The sequence below is a fragment of the Bos indicus genome, chromosome 20 (genome assembly GCF_029378745.1).
Source record: "Bos indicus isolate NIAB-ARS_2022 breed Sahiwal x Tharparkar chromosome 20, NIAB-ARS_B.indTharparkar_mat_pri_1.0, whole genome shotgun sequence".
NCBI lineage: Eukaryota > Metazoa > Chordata > Mammalia > Artiodactyla > Bovidae > Bos > Bos indicus.
Window position 1 is genome coordinate 41,841,303 of NC_091779.1, and position 17,535 is coordinate 41,858,837.

The window sequence follows — 17,535 nt, forward strand, 5'->3', positions numbered from 1 at the left end:
ACCTCCCCCCACCCCCACCCACCCAAAGCCCCACGTCCCGGCCGCAGCGGGACGGTCGCCTCACCTGCACGCGGCTCGGCGGAGGCTGCTCCTCGCGCGTCCGGACCCAGGCGCCGCCCGGTGGGTCCCCACGCCGCTGCCGCCGCCGCTGCCACCGCCGGTGCCACTGCCGCGCCTGCCGAGAGCCGCCGCGCCGCGGCTCGCCCGCAACCACGGGAGGCGCAATCCCGGGCGCCCCCGGCCCGGCGCGTCCCCGGCCCGGCGGGTTCCCGCCACAGCCACCTCCCGCGCCCCGCTGCCCCGGGCCGCACGTACCGGCGCCGAGAGCCCGCTCCTAGCCCGGCTCTCCCAGCTGCGCGGCGCTGGGGCTCTGCCGAGCCTCCTGGATGGGCGGGGATTCCCTCCCTCTGGTAGATTCGAGGGGCGGGAACTCCCTTCCTGGAGTGACAGGGACGGGGGGCGGGGATTCCCCTGCAGGAATGACCAAGTGGGCGGGGATTCCCCCGAGCCCCGCACTCCCGCCGGCAGAGAGTCCCTGCGGGTGAATTCGGAGCCCCCCCGGGCGCTGGCTTCGGAAATCTGGGTATCCTGGGGAGGAAAGGATGGAGCGAGATGGCAGCTCAGAATTTCCAGATGGCGGGGCTTGGGGCGCCATCTAGGTGGAAGAGCGGGAGCTAGGGGACTGGAAGTGGCCTTTGCACAGCACTTTACACGGCACTGAGAGAAATGCCAAGCGCTGTATAATACAAAAATGGGGCAGAGAGGCCAAAGGAGACGGGAGGTGGGGGGGAAGGACTAAGCCACCCCAAGCCACCCTTGGCCTCTGGTCTTTGGGATACCAAAGTTAATTTAACACTCGTAATAAGAATTTCAAGAATTTCAGAGGAACCCCTTGGCACCTCAGAGCTGCTTAATCCCCCAGTTAAACCACTCAAAGAAATCCTCAAAGTCCCGTGGCCCCGATGTGGTGGTCATGTTGAGTAGGGCCAAGAGTCCTTGCTGAGTGAGTTATGAGTGACGGTTAATGCCCGCCGCCCTCGGCCTTGTTCCAGGTCACTCCAGGAACAGAAGCCTCTGGCTTTTCGGATTCCTCATTCTCGTGGATTTTCAGGAAGGCCTTCAAATATTTTTTGGTTCTTTTTTTGTCATCCTTGTCATTCTGCCTACCACAGGGAGAGGGTGATAAGAACATAATAGGGAGACTGCATAGCTCTGCAAATTAAGCTCCCTTAAGAGGAAAAAGCTGGTCTTTTTCAAGTGCTAGCAGATAAGAGTAAAAACATATGAAAAATTACAAAACCTGGGATAATGAATAGTTGAGTAATGCTTTTGACATTTTCTGCAGAGCAGTAATTGGAATCTTTGCTTTGGGGGGATACAGATGGGTGGGGCAGGGAGTCGCTGCAGCTTTGCCCGGCAAGGCAATAAGCTCTGGTCTCTTGGAAGAGCAGACAGACATAAATCACCTGCAAGGATTCTGCAGAGCTGTCTCACAGCCTCAGAGGCCAGAGTGGTCCCAAGTCATTTTGAGATGGTATATTTGGCAGGGTGTAGGGTGGGGAAGTACTTGAATTCAGCTGTTCTTCAACATTTATAATTACCGGGTCAGTGAGATCAATGTCTGTACAAATCCAAGCTTCATGGATTACAAGCAATGCAATCTTAGGCATCCAGAGTTTCTCTATCTGTACATAAAAAAACTACCCTTCATGCAGGGGTTTTGTAAGGATCAGCAGTAACATATTGATAGCTAGCGACTCAGCATAGCATTTGGGAGGTGCTCGATGAAATGGCAGCTATTACCTAGAAAGGTATCATTGGAACACCAAAAAAAAAAAAAATCCATCGAGAATCAAACAGGACTGGTGGTTTCTGCCTGGTTCGCAGTCACCATCCTGTATTCCACCACTCTCTTCCTATCACATGAGCCATGACAGGGCAAGCCATGTCTCCTCTGCCTCTGTACCCAGCGCCTGTCTCCTTCAACGCCATTGAGAGTTTGCTGAATGAGTCAATATGTACATGAACTTATCATTCAAACCACAAGCACTACTGTCCCTTACCCAACCCATTCCCAATCCCTGCATCCCAGCCATGCACTCCTCACCTGTAAATTCTGTTTCTTCTGCCAGAAGGACACTCCCCACCTCCTATGTCTGCTGAACTCCTGAAGAGGTAAACATCTTCTCAAGGAAGGCTTCTTTTCTGCGAGTGGCTAATATCACCTTTGTCAGGTTGCATGAAGTTGTAGAAATCAGTGATCCTTCTCACACATTTCCAACTTGTGAGTTCCTGGAGCTAAGAGAATGTAGATCTCATTGTTTGTGTTCCCCAAACCTAGCACTGCTTAGTGTCCAAGTCAACAGCCATTCAACAAATATCTGCTGAATTAAAATGAATCATTCAATACATAGACCTATATGATATATTGTATGCATGATGTATAGGCCTAAACATTATATATGCATATGTAATATTGTATCATCTGTCTCATTCCGACACGGCTCCACTGACCAGCTGAAAATACATACTTTTCGTTTCAATCACTTTTCGTCCGATATTTTCCAGATAGATTCTGGCAAGTTCTTGCTTGCTAATAATAGCTCACCTCTCAAGGGGTCAGTCAAACGGATGGAAATTTTGTTTTGCCCTTGCTGTCTTGCCAATTTGGAAAGCTCACAATTGAGGGCATTTATTTTCCAGTGTTTGAAGATCAAAATGTAAATTTTTCTGCCCCTTTGTTAAATATTTAGTCACAGATTAGCACATCTAACCAAGTTGCTGTTTTAATTTATTGCTCATAATATACATAATGGGCAGGAGGAGGTTGGTCTAGAAAACCTAAGGTTTAGGGACAAACAAAGATTAAAATAATGACCTGAGGGGGGAAATGTATGATCCTGGGCTACAGTCGTGTCAGTGATAAGGTAAAAGAATACAGCATTTTCTGGGTGAGTCTGAACGGATTCCTATGGACTGTCACGGCTTTGGTTTACCTCTGAGCTTTCCCCTCTATGAAGAAGAATCTACCCTCACCAGGCAGCTGGAATAAAATTGGATGTTTCATCACCAACTCATATGAAATCTTGAAGATTGGTTTCCATCTTTCCTCTTCAGTTGTTCTTCCAAGTATGTTTCCCGGGGGAAGGAGGAGGAGCCTTAGTTAACAATTGGCTTAATTCCCTGTTTCCTCCCAGCCTCTGTGGGTTCATTTGATCTCCAGAACAGATTCTAGCTTCCTGTTTACCTTTCTTCTGCAAATTCCTGGCTACTAAATCTTTCATTTCTGAACTTACCTTGGAATGAGCCATCCCAAGGCCAAGGAAGGGCTTAAATTTAAAGAACCATGATAGTAAAACATTAATTCAGCAGATCTTAATCTGGAATGTGTTTAAGGCACCCCAAGAGATTTGAAAATTTGAATCTGGACTCTTCCTCACCGCCCCCACCCCGGATCCCCGCCCCACCCCCCAGACCATGTACGCTGAGTCTGTGAAGGGGCTCTGGGTACTGCATTTAACCAGTACGCCAGTGACTGTGACTTGGGTGGCTTCCAGAAGACACTTGTAGAAACACTGATATAGAGAGACTTTAAAAATGGAAGGGAGGCCAAGTTAGCTCACATTCTAGTATTTGGTCATAGTGGTGATAGATTTTATTTTAAACCTAGATGAAAAATTTGCAATATTTATTCTGTCTCAGGCCAAATCTTTGGTTAGTCAATATACAGAATGGGCCTGTCGTTTCATGCATCCTATTTTAAAATACTTGCTTGGGGGAAAGGTTTGAGTATCTGTCATCCCATGCCATTTATATTGAAAATCAGGTGTTTAACTGTATCCATGAACACGGCATTAGAACTTGTGCGATTGTGTTTTGTTGTTTTCAGTGTTGTAATAATCATACCACATGGGCAGAATGGGAATATATTATCTCTCCTTCTATTTATTTAGGTGGTTAAATGATCTGTTATTTTATATCTTTGATTCAGCCTTCCATTTATACTAAGTAAGTCTTGGTTGCCAAGGTAATTTTTTACAGTTTTTGGCAGGAAAAAAATAATTTATACACTACAAGTATAGATATCCTTGTTACTTTCACAATTTATACAGATGATTCAATAACTCTGTCCGGTGCTGAATTCTGTCATGTGTTTAGGGCACCAAGAAACAGGAAGGGAGAGAGGTAAAGCTTTGATGAACGTTACCAGTATTTTGCAATCAGCATATCTAAGGAGAAGCTATTTGAGTTCCATATATACATAGGTTTTGTTTTATAATGACTTTATTTTGATTCACACAAGAGACAGGATGTGAGGTTCTTCTTGGGGCTTAGGGTGTCTACCACCTTGGCACAGATGTAAAAGATACTTTCCCCCCAGAAGTTGGGAGCTTGTGCTCCCCCTTCCCCATTCCCACCTTGTTGCAATTCAGTCAAGTCACTCTGTATCTAAATTTGTAGACTATTTAGGTAAGATATTTCCCCGCTTCTCATCTTGTACACAACACATTCTCATTCCGAACTCCTAACTCCCCCGCTGATTGCCTCCCTTGTTCTGTTCTGCTCTGCTTACTTATGAAAAGGCATCGTTCTAAGTCAATCAAATGCTATTTTTGCTCCTTCCTCAGATTCTTCTGCTTCCAGATATCTTCACTTAATAATCGCCAAAAAAAAGCAATTATAAAAACAAATATATTACTAGTCTATCTCTTCTGTTTTCTTGTTTTATTTTTCTAATTTTACGTCTTTAGGCCTCACTGTCTCTTTTGCTAATTTTAGCACCTGTCTTGACTGGAACAGCTAAAATGGACACGGAAATAAAAGGCAGGTGGCATGGCGACTCACTCTAGTATTCTTGCCTGGCAAATCCCCATGGACTGAGGAGCCTGGCGGGCTCCAGTTCATGGGGTTGCAAAGAGTTGGACACAACTGAGCGACTAAGCACACACACAATGATACCCAGCCTAAGAAAGCAACAGAAAGCCAGCACCATATTCTGTGACCAATCACAGTAACACAATGAGGTGTGGAGTAACCTCCCACAAGCTTCTCTAAGATGGGAATAATAACACATGCCTCTAAAGTTCTGATTAGGATCTTGAGTTCCCAGTGAGATCATAGATGCAAAAGTACTTTCAAAAAATTTAAAGATCTTTTCAAATAGGAGAAGGTGAGAGCAACAGTTCTTTGGATGGTGATTTCGGTCTGTAGTTGAATGTCCATGAATAAGATGCTTTACGTTTCATCTCATTGTACAGCAAGGATCACCAAGGGTGGTTGATAAGGCTGTCAATAAATCATCATTAATGACTTATTTTCTTGATGTACGAATTAGTGGGCCAGACCTAAGAAATACATTTGGTGTGTCTGCTATGTTCAAGAGCAATGAACCAGTCAGTGAAGTTCCCCAAAAGTAGAGCCTTTGAAGATAGGATATAATGAACTTGAGAAAGCCAGATCCAGTGAAAACACCCCATATTCCAAACATGACCTTGTGCTAAGTCACTTGAGTCGTGATCCACTCTGCAGCCCCATGGACCATCTCCCACCATGCTCCTCTGTCCATGGAATTCCCCAGGCAAGAATACTGGAGAGGGATGCCACGCCCTTCTCTAGGGGATCTTCCTGACCCAGGGATTGAACCCGTGTCTCTTAAGTCTCTTGCGTCGGCAGGGGGGTCCTTTAGCAATAGAGCCATATTGGAAAATATGAAGAATATCTTCATTTTGTTTGGTTTTAGCAAATGATGAGTGATTCTTTCCTTTGAATGGCATATCTGAGCAGGTTCCTCGTAGGGCTGTTGCTTGAAAAGAGCCCCAGGGATCATAGTGGTGGCTTCTATTTAAGTCATGGTGCCTTCTCATTTCTGATTAATAGAACATTGTTAAAAATAGCATTAAATGCCCATTTTCTCAATTTGTTAAAATTTCTCATGAATCCAGGGAGAAGTGAATCATCTTTTCCACTTCACTGTGTACTTATCAACAAAGCAAATAACCTAAATTTCTGTTAAATAATTTGCTTTTGTAACATAGACAATCAGACCATCTGGAAATAAAGAAAGGAAAATAAAAAAGAAACCCACGAATGAATGAAGGCCAAACACAAGATGACAAGATCTCAGAATTCTAGAGCCCAAAGGAGACTCGTAGGCATCAACTTTCCCACTTGACTCTCCTAGAAGGGCTTCCAATGGGGATACACAGAGTGCTTTGGAAAGGCAGTGGGAAAAGATCCTGTAGGCTTGGTGGGGTAGCTGTTTTTCTGTCCATCATTTCAGAAATGCTAATTCTATCTATTGTATAATATAGAACACATGTTTTTCACAATCAAGACACTGTGTCACAGGACTGTGGGCTCTGAGGATAGGAAAACTGACTTTAGGACTTGAGTGTCCATGTTTCCTTGTCATTGAAGAGAGCAAACATATCTTTGTCTCAGGCCAGAGCAGAGGAAATATTCTCCAATGAAGGCAGCAGACTTATAAATTAATTCCTTATGATAAATTCCAAATGCTCCTTAAAGAATGATGTTTTTCTTGTTAAAGTCTTTTGAGGCATCTACCATCAGTCAGAATGTCATGGGGCTTATCAATATTGTATCTCCAGCATGAATCTGCAAGAAAGGGCTTTTCTTGAGATCAAAAAAGTTCACAGAAAATATAGTAATGTAGAGCGTCACATAGCCAAGTTGTCCAAAGTTTGCTTCTTTGCACAAGTTTTTTTTTTTTTTTTTCTAACAAGGACTCAGAGTTTATTCCAAAACGAAGTTTTCTCCTTAGAATCGCCAATGGCAAACCTTTATCTAAAATCGAAGTGAATGTTTCCATAGATAGCATTTTATATGAGTTTTCTACTGGGCTAGGAACCAGGATGAGGTTCAGAATTGTAGGAGGCATGCACACGCAGTGTGGTGCCTGACACTGAGAGTGAAGAAAGGCCTCCTAATTTGTGCCCGAAGCACCTCTCCTGCCTCATCCTAGCCCTGGCCCTGGTTCTCAGACAGCACGCATAGAATGCAGAGGACACCAGAAAAATCTGGACCCTGATTCAGCCAGATGAAGTAGAGCAATCCTAATTAATAGCACAAGTGCTGATGACCAGTTAGTCTTTGCCAATGTCTGCAGGGTGACCTTGGGCAAGCTGGCCCAGACGCCGTGCCCTGGTGATGCAATGCTGCTTGCCCTCCGCCTCCTAGATGACCACACACATGCCGCCAAGCACAACTGTCAGCACTTCACAGGCGATTAGTGGAAGCAAGCTTGGCACTACCATGGCCCCTTTCTATTTTCTACATCTGAGCTGAGTCCTGGGCGGCTTGAGTGCTCCACAGCCTGCAAGAGACACTGGAGACTTGGCAAGCGCAGTGCCTTCTGCACTAAGCTGTCTTGGGTTTTCTGCTGTTTGCCACGCTCTCATCCCCATGATATTCTGCCACAGGCTCAATGCATTCTCCTTTCCCACCCTGTCCCCTGCACTGCCAATCAGCACCCCCACTCCCTCCTCAACAAGTATCCCCACAACACTATCCCATTTCTTCTCTAGATGCTTTTCCCAACCCTAGACTCTCACTTTTGCTGAAGATGCAACTTCCCCCCACAACTCTGTCTAGAAAAGTCTGTTTATTTGGTCATAACAAGCATCACCTATAACCCAGGGTCAGGAGCGAGGTGAGGGACCCCCATGCTTTTATTTTACAACCTATCATTTCCATCATCCCCCTTTTTTTTAATATTTATTTATTTGGTTGTGCTGGGTCTTAGCTCCAGCCCGCGGGATCTTCAACCTTCTTTGTGGCATGTGGGATCTAGTTCCCTGACCAGGGATGGAACACTGGCCTACTGCATTGGGAGCTTGGAGTCTTAGCCACTGGACCACCAAGGAAGCCCCCATTTCCATTACTTTCTAACCAAATTGTCTTATGCCTTGGTTGCACCTACCTGGAAAGCCCCAATCCAGGATAAAACGGGCCCTTCCCTGAACCTATATGTTTAGTTCAGTCACTCAGTCGTGTCTGACTCTTGGCGACCCCATGGACTACATACACCAGACTTGCCTGTCCTTCACCATCTCCAGAAGATTGCTCAAACTCATGTCCATCGAGTCGGTGATGCTATCCAACCATCTCATCCTCAGCTGTCCCCTTCTCCTCCTGCCTTCAGTCTTTCCCAGCATCAGGGTCTTTTCCAATGAGTTGGCTCTTCTCATCAGGTCGCCAAAGTATTGGAGCTTCAGCTTTAGCATAAGTCCTTCACATGAATATTCAGGACTGGTTTCCTCTAGGATTGACTGGTTTGATCTCCTTGCTGTCCAAGGGACTCCCTGAGCCTATACCTTAGTATACCCAGTTAAATCATTGATGGGAAAAAAATATACCCAAGTAGATGGTAAGTTCCTGGTGGCCCATCTCAACTGGTTCTAAACAGTATTCCATAACCATTTCACTAGTCAACTGACTCTCCCACCTACAGAGTATTTCAAACCTTCTCCACTATGTTCAAATTTCTGATTCCTCTTGTCTTATCCTTGTCCTACTCTCTTTTTTTTTGAGGTGATCTTGCTTTCTAATTCTCAGATAACATAAAAGTTATGAGACAGGAGCTCCTTTAACTTCCTACCTCAAGAGTAATAGATCTTTCCTAAAATCAACACCCCCTTCTTCTTCCTTCTCAACATTAATGTCTCTCCACTTGTGTATCTCATACAATGAGATACCTCAAACAATGTAAGTACAAAATGAATTTAAGTTCTTTTCCTCCAGATTTCTCATGTGTTCTTTAGCTATCCCAGTAAACAAGGCTCTAGTATCAGAGCTTGTCCACTTGCCCAAACCAAAAGTCTCATCCCTCATCTCCAAAAAGTACATCCCATCAGTCTTTCTCAAGTACCTGTAGGCTCTACCTTCATCTTTTGTCTACCACCAGGGGTTGGCAACCAAGTTTTACTGGAACACAACCACACTCAGCTTTTATGGATTACCTATCCATATTTGTATTGTATTGCAAGAGTAGAGTAGTTGCCACAAAAATCATATGGCCCACAAAGCAGAAAATATTTACTCTCTGGTCCTTCACAGAGAAAGCTTGTCAATTCAACCCTCGATTTAGGAGGTTCTCTACTGGAAACCCGGAGAAGGCAATGGTACCCCACTCCAGTACTCTTGCCTGGCAAATCCCATGGACGGAGGAGCCTGGTAGGCTGCAGCCCACAGGGTTGTTAGCAGTAGGACACGACTGAGCAACTTCACTTTTACTTTTCACTTTCATGCATTGGAGAAGGAAATGGCAACCCACTCCAGTGTTCCTGCCTGGAGAATCCCAGAGATGGGGGAGCCTGGTGGGCTGCCATCTCTGGGGTCGCACAGAGTTGGACATGACTGAAGCAACTTAGCAGCAGCTATTGGAAAACCACCTAAATGAACCGAGCACCAAGACTGGCTCTCTATTCTCAGGCTCGTGCTCCACAGGAAAGCTGATCATTTTTCTGAAAGCTTATACCACCATGCTTGGAACCCTTCAGAGCACGAAGACCATGCTTGGGATAACAAGCCACATCCTTGGCCTGCCTACTTGGCCCCTCACCCTGTGCCTTTCCACCCGTGCTCTTTCATTCCATGGAATTCAAAAAATTTTGCCTCCTTTGCCTTGGAGGCTCTTTTTCTACCTCAATTTGCCCCTCATCCAATTCCTACTTATTCTTCATAACTCTGCTTAGACCTCCCCTCCTCCAGGAAGCCTGTCCTTTCTCTCAAATTGGGTTAGGTGTCATTTCACAATACTACTTACCTTTTTAAAAACTGGGGTATAGTTGCTTTGCAATGTTGTGTTAGTTTCTGCTGTACAACAGAGTGAATCAGCTAGGTGTATACGTGTATCTCCTCCCTCTTGGACGTCCCTCCCACCACCTCCCCCACTTCCCACTCATCTAGGTCACAATAGAGCACCGAGCTGAGCTCCCTGTGCTATACAGCAGCTTTGCACGAGGTGTCTGTTTTACACATGGCAGAGGACATGCATCCATCCCAGCCTCCACATTTGCCCCACCCACCCTCTCCCACCCTCCGTGTCCACACATCCATTATCTGCATCTGCGTCTCTATTCCTGCCCTGCAAATAGTTTCATCTCTCATGGTACTATATACTTTTAAAGTACTTATCTCAGCTGCTTGTAATGCTTTCTGAAATTGTTTAATGTCTGCTTTTTAAGATAGACTGCAAGCGTCATGGTGGAAAATCCATCTATCTTGTTTGGAAATGTAATCTTCAGTTACTGACACAGTGCCTGGCACAAGACAGGTACTCAGAAAATATTTTTTGAGTAAATGAGCAAGTAGCAATAGCACAGTGAGGTGGCACTGATGATATTGGGAGGTAATGTACACAGACCAAATGGTTAATTGGTTAATTGGTTAATTAACCAAACAGTTAATTGCCTGATACTGGGCAACATTAGATAATATTTTAGTATTATTTCATTCTTACTTTGAATCGCTGCTGGACTTCTTGATTTGGCCAAGAAAGGTACCTAAAAAACATATTGTTTTTGTAACATGTTCAGTTCAGTTCAATCGCTCAGTCGTGTCCAACTCTTTGCAACCCCATGAATCACAGCATGCCAGGCCTCCCTGTCCATCACCAACTCCCGGAGTTCACTCAGACTCATGTCCATGGAGTCAATGAGGCCATCCAGCCATCTCATCCTCTGTCGTCCCCTTCTTCTGCCCCCAATCCCTCCCAGCATCAGAGTCTTTTCCAATGAGTCAACTCTTCACATGAGGTGGCCAAAGCACTGGAGTTTCAGCTTTAGCATCAGTCCTTCCAAAGAACACCCAGGGCTGATCTCCTTCAGAATGGACTGGTTGGATCTCCTTGCAGTCCAAGGGACTCGCAAGAGTCTTCTCCAACACCATAGTTCAAAAGCATCAATTCTTCGGCACTCAGCCTTCTTTACAGTCCAACTCTCACATCCATACATGACCACAGGAAAAACCATAGCCTTGACTAGACGGACCTTTGTTGGCAAAGTAATGTCTCTGCTTTTGAATATGCTACCTAGGTTGGTCATGACTTTCCTTCCAAGGAGTAAGCGTCTTTTAATTTCATGGCTGCAGTCGCCATCTGCAGTGATTTTGGAGCCCCAAAAAATAAAGTCTGACACTGTAGCATGAACCATTCTTCAGTCATTCTTCTGTTTGGCTGTCTATAACAAGCATATCTGACTTTTCATAGTGCAAGACCTCTGAAAAGCAAACGCATCCAATCCTGGAAGCACAAAGTGATACTGATGTGTGTTGTCCAGACTGGGTAGTCCTGCCTGCCTTCCAGATCCGCTTTCACTACCTTCCTTCTTGCCTCAGGAGGCTGACCTCCTGTTGTGCTCCTTGCCTCCTGCCTTCTGGTTGGGTTTGACAGTGGGTACTACCAGCCAGAGACAGGAGGCAGGACAACATCGAGTAATCTTTAATCCCTCTGGCTTCGTCTTTGGGCTCTAGGCTGACAGTGACTCTGCTGCTCTATCTAAGGTCTTACTTCCTACCAGAGGATTTCTGTAGTCCATCATATAATCACATGCCCTCTCTCTGTAGATATAGCTTCCTTATGCTTACTCTGCCCTGGGATAGTTACAGCTCCCTGCTGTTGATGGCCTTGGCATGTTTCATTTTGCCTTCTGGATTCCCTTAACTTGTCCATGCCTTTGTCCATTAAAATCCCGGTTATTCTTGTTTGAGTGTGCTGCCTGTTTTCTGATAACACCTCAACTCCTACGATTCCACCGCCTAAGTAAATGTAATGAAAACACGTCAAGAGGCTCTTCTGTGACTCTCTAGATCTCTCACCTACCTCTAAGCAGGTCTGCTAGCTTAGCTGATATGAGCTAAGGTGCCATTACCCTCATTTCTCAGGTAAGACAAAGGAGTTTGGAAGCAATCAAAGTTAGGAATGCATTCACACTTTCAGAGCCTGGTGGTGGCTGAATCAAAGTTGCAGGTCAACTTTGAACCCTACACGCTGAATGCAGAGCTTTATCCTCAGCCTCTCCCCTCCCAGAGGACCACCTGCCAGGATCTGAATAGCCAGGATCCCAGATGAATCATCCTTGGTGACAGAGCTCTTTGGGCTGAGTCTAATCCAGGTGAAGGCTGGAGCTGGTGGGTGTGTGCAGCTGGCTCGGGGCCCCAGTGTGGAGCAGGGCTGGGAAGCGTTCCCAGATGGCTCCTGGATGCCATGACTTTTTCTGGCTGCATTCCTGGGGGAGGTGGGAAAACACATATAGATCTCCTAGCTGCAAACCCAAGCAAAGAGCACGCTGTCATATCTTTAGCAAATGATAGCACACAAAATATAGAAAGCCAGAGGACTAGACACAGACATATCCACCCAGCTGAACTATTCACTCTTTAAGGGACAACCAGTTAGAAGGCTGTCTCTCGTCTTTGTGTATAATTGTCCTTAAAAACAACTGCCCCCGGCCTTGGGAAAAGCACAGACAACCCTTCATCCTATCCTCTCAATTTCCTCCTCTGGAAAATGGAGTCCTGCCAGTTTGTGAAAAGGGGAGCAATTACCCATTAAGGTGAGCAAACATCTCCATAGGCCTTAATTTTAAAACCTCAAATACAAAGCTACTATTGATTTTTTTCCTTTTTGGGGCAGGAGGCAATATGAGTCATAGTTGAGAGCACAGACTCTGGAGCCAGACTACCTGGGTTAAAATCCCAGTTCTAGCCACTAACCAGCTGTGTGATCTTGGGAAAGTAATTTAACCTCTCTGAGCCTCTGTTTCCTTATCTGTAAAGTAGGGATAATGACAGTATCTACCTCACAGGGTTGACATGAAGATTAACTTATTATAAGGAAAGACTTTGAATCATCCTAAGATGTGGTAAAGACTACTTACATAAGGTGGTTGAATAAAGTGGTTTCAGTAATTATCCATGTATCTTTACAGAGACATATGTGGAATACTCATCATCTCATGATTTTTCATAATTTTTTTTTGCCTGTAGGCCAAATAACTTCTAGGCTGAAATAACAGATCCAGAGAATCTTTGCCAGCACTGCCAGTCATTAGATGAAGGGAATTAGGCTTGTGTCCTAACTGCCATCAGGAGGAGACTATACCTGGGAGGCTAATAAATGGAAAAGCATATTTTGGTACACAGAGTCAGCCTGGCGCCTTTGTCAGTTATGCCCCAGAATAAGGGGGAGCACCAAGTGGCCTAACCTGCAGGGCTGATGGAGAATGAAGAGATGCCTTGTAAACAGACTATCCATCACTGATGACTAAAGCCCTAACATGAGTCCGTCATTCACCAAGCTCTTTTCATTTAGGCATCAGTCCCACAAGGCAGATGCATCTCAGAGGCTGACTTAGTATGGTTTCTTCCCTCTCTCTCACCTTCTTTGATTTCCTATTAGAAATCAGAGACCAGCCCAGTTTTCCCAAAGCAAGCCTTGGTTTTCTCTACTGGCTCTCAACTAAAACACATACCCTCCAGGTCTGAGGAGAGCTCAAGGCCTACAGCAGGCTATCCTCCTCTTAGGGAAGTCCTGAGTGAATGAAGTTCTTAAGGAAAACATTGGTGTTCCCCTGAGAAGTCAAAAAGAAGTCACAAGAGTGACCGTTCTTTCTGAACTCAGTAATAATAGCCAATTTTTACTGAGTTCTTACTTTATGCTGGGCACTATGCCAAACAGTTTGTATAACTAACACTCACATCTAATTCTCACAATCATCCTAGGAGATAGGCAGAGCGTTCACCATCTGAGTCCCGAGGGCAGTGCTGTCCTATAAAAAAGTAATATGAGCCACAGGTGTATCCACATATATAATTTTGAGTTTTTCGGTTAATAGTAGCCACATCATAAAAAGTAAAAAGAGGTAATTAAGACTCTGAGCTTCCATTTCTGGGGGTTCAACTTCAATCCCTGGTCAGAACTAAGATCCTGCAAGCTGCATCATGTGGTCAAAAAAACAGAAAAAAAAGATAAAAAGAAACAAGGGAAGCTAATTTTAATAATATGTTTTGTTTAACTCAATATATCTTAAAATTGACATTTCAACATGTAATCATATAAAAGTTAATGAGATATTTTATATTCTTTTTTTATACTAAGCCTTCAAAATCCAAATTCCAATTAATAAATGTAGAAGGAATGAGGGAAATAGGAAAATTACCACTTGCCAAGTAATAATCCAAGATACATCTATGGATGCTAAAATTAGAGAATGAACATTTCAAGAAAAATAGGAAAAATCCAGCCTCTGCACATCTGTCTCTCAAGACTTTGGTTAATGAAGGAGAAACAGTGACTCTACCGTGGAGAAACCCTGTAGCATCATCTTAACGAATAAACAGAGTAAACATCGTCAGTAAGAGAACACATCAATATCACATAGCCCCAGGCAGGATGCACAGACTCCTGAGATCTCACCAGAAATCTATAACCTCAGCTGAATCCTGAGAAAACATCAGAAACACACCAAATGGAGAGACTGTATACAAAATAATGGGCTAGTACTATTCTAAAACGTCAAGGTCATGAATGACAAGGCAAGACTGAGGAAGCTCACAGATTGGGGGCACTGAGTAGACATAACCACTAAATGCAGTGGGAGCTCCTGGACTGGATGCTGACACAGAAAACAGAATATGCGTGGAAAAACTGGTGTCGTTTGAATAAGGGTTACAGTTTAGTTAACAATCATGTGCCAATGTGATGTTCTGGCTTTGATCACTCACCCTAGCTTTGAAAGTTGCTAAAATTAGGGGGATACTGGGTAATGGGTACCCAGGAACTCTGTACTGTGCCTGCAATTTTTCTGTAAGCCTAAAATTTCAAAATAAAAAACAATGAAGGGATGCAGTGCAATGCAAGTAAGAATGCCAATTGAAAACAGTTGCAATTATTTCAAAAGATATAAGAGTCTATAAAGTTGATGGAAGAACTGAAGTATTGCTGAAAATGCATGAAGAATCACTGATGAACTAGGTAAACCAGTTAATATTTGGAGAAGAAAAATCAGCAGGGATTGTAACAGGATGTGAGGTTCAAAAAACAATAATTTATATGTCAAGAAATTATGAGATTGCCTTGGAAAAATGAATGAAACTTTCTAACATGTTTGCCAAAAAAAAATTTGCTATTAAATTACACATGAAGTGAAGGCTGTTGTATCATGCCACATATCATTTTAGTTTAAAATTATGCCAAAATGTCCACGTGAGATTTATTTGCGTTCATCCTAAGAATGAACATATAGTTGCAACTATAATCTATGTTCTGTTGGATACGATAAAATTTTATTTTTATAACTTGTATCTTCATTTTTTATATTAAAAAGAAGCCTTGCTTAAAATTTTAATTCATTTTAAATGGCTTGACTTTGGTCTATTCCAGTCTCAATTATCCTTGGATCATGCACACTTCCTATCAGTGAGAGATCCAGGACTTGAACCCAAGTCATTGACCCTCTGGTCCATGCTCCATGGTCCATGCTCCAGTCTCATGCAATGAGCATATGCACTCTGCACTGTGCCCAAATCCCAAAGAGAAGGGCTTATCTTTGTTTCCACTGAAAGTGTTGAAAGAGTTAGTTGCTCAGTGGTGTCCAACTCTTTGCAATCCCATGGACTAGAGCCTGCCAGGCTCCACTGTCCATGGAATTCTCCAGGCAAGAAAGAGTACTGGAGTGGGTTACCATTCCCTTCTCCAGGAGATCTTCCTGACCCAGGGATCAAACCCAGGTCTTCTGTACTGCAGGTAGATTCTTTACCATCTAAGCCACCCCATTACCTGATCAAAGTTCCTCCAAGTCATTCAAAACCAGTTCCATGTTCTTTGTGAGGATAAATCACTCTGGAATGTTTTCTACCACTCTCTATGAATTTGTTGAGGATGAACAACTCTGTAAATCTATGGGAGACGAGGAAGAAATGGACATGAATGAACACATGAACTTCATCAGCCATGTCTGTGTGGCATCAGGCCACCCTTGATCTCCAAGACTCATCAAACCTGTTAAAGATGACACTCACTTTTAAATATGTTTACTGCACCTTAACTCAGAAATCAAACCTATAGGTAATAAAATCATTCAAAATGCTTAGTGTTCAAAATGATGAACTCTGATGTTTAAAAATGGAAGATTGAAGAAAGGAGATATGACCGTCAGAAAGGAGTTTCCAACATTTGAAACTATCAGTAACAAAAGATATGGGCCCAAGACTAATACATTACAGTAAGCAGATGCAAGAGCAGAGTGGGTGGAAGAGATTGAGTAAGAAAACATTCTCAGAAGGGCTCCTCATATCCTGGAGCAAAGCATTAGAGTGATACACACACACACACACACATACACACACACACGACTGAAACTATGATGATATTGATGGAGTCATTATTAAAATGCAATATGCTAAGTTACCAGTCCAACCCTGGCCCGGATGACAGCTGAGGTCGGAAGGTTTGCTTAAGAGAGAAGCTTAAAACAGGGGCATTAAACAGGGCATGCTTGCTTTCTCTAGGTGCACCTGTGGGTACACAGGTTCATTAAGATTCATCTTTTTAATTTTAGTTTTCTCATTTGGCTGCACAGGGGTCTCAGTTGCGGCATGCGAGGTCTTCGGTTGAGGCATGTGAACTCTTAGTTGCTGCAGGTGGGATCTAGTTCCCTGACCAGGGATTGAACTCAGGCTCCCTCCATTGTCCATTGCCACTGGACACCCTGAAACTCCCCAGGTTCATCTTTATCCTGAAATAATCTTTAAAAAAATTGAAAATTGGACAGTCTTCTAGAAACCTATTGTGCCAGCAGTGGGAAAGATGGCACAATGGGGCCAAGCCGAAGTCAGAAAGCTGGGCAGAGGGGAGTGGCTTCCCGTGTCAGTGTATTTATTGTGAGGTCAAACACTTCTTTGTGGTCCAATCTCTTCTTTTTTTTCTGCAAGAAGAGTTGCATCACTTCCTGTTGGCCTCCGATGGGCTAAAATCCAGGTCGGGCCACTCTCCTCCCAGCCTCAGTGATAGTGCCCCAAGAACAAGAAGGGAATGGTGGGACAGGATGGGGAGGGGTGACAATGGACTTCCCTTGGTCTAGCCCCACCATCCTTGTAGCTCTTGTTAGTTGTTTACTGACCTTTCAGAGGCTTCCTTTTCCTGAGTGTCCTACTTGTGATTCCTCAAATTGCACAGTGCAGTGGGCACTCCCATGCCCTGCTTGATATGGCCACCCGCCTTCAGCGACAGCACTCAGCTGTCATCCCTTGTCAGCCGATGACCGTCCCTCTCAGAATCTGTTCTTGACATTGACTTCCCAGCCTCGCTGACGGTGGGTCCTTGGTCACTTTGGTCCCCATTTCCAGGGAACAGTCCCCCATGCCTCTGTGCACGATTAGCCACCTCCTTCTGCCAAAAGGAAGAAAGATCTGGCCTGCTGTCACCACACATATCCATCCCTCCTCCACCCAATCGGGGGACTGTCAGAACCAGGTGGGGGTTGGGAAGGGGTAGCCCCAGTGAGCCTCCATCCCTCT

General features: G+C 44.4%; 1 protein-coding gene across 6 annotated transcripts in view; it reads right to left on the bottom strand.

Moving 5' to 3' along the window:
• The window catches only part of PDZD2 (PDZ domain containing 2), a 403,122-nt gene extending 402,906 nt beyond the window's left edge, over positions 1–216 (bottom strand). For 5 of the 6 annotated variants that reach the window (XM_070774800.1, XM_070774799.1, XM_070774797.1 and 2 more), the window contains exon 1: positions 65–216. The gene's annotated coding sequence lies outside the window, so the exon portion shown is untranslated. The remainder of the gene's footprint in view (positions 1–64) is intronic. The other variant, XM_070774796.1, reaches the window with a different exon arrangement.
• Positions 217–17,535: the final 17,319 nt, after the last annotated feature.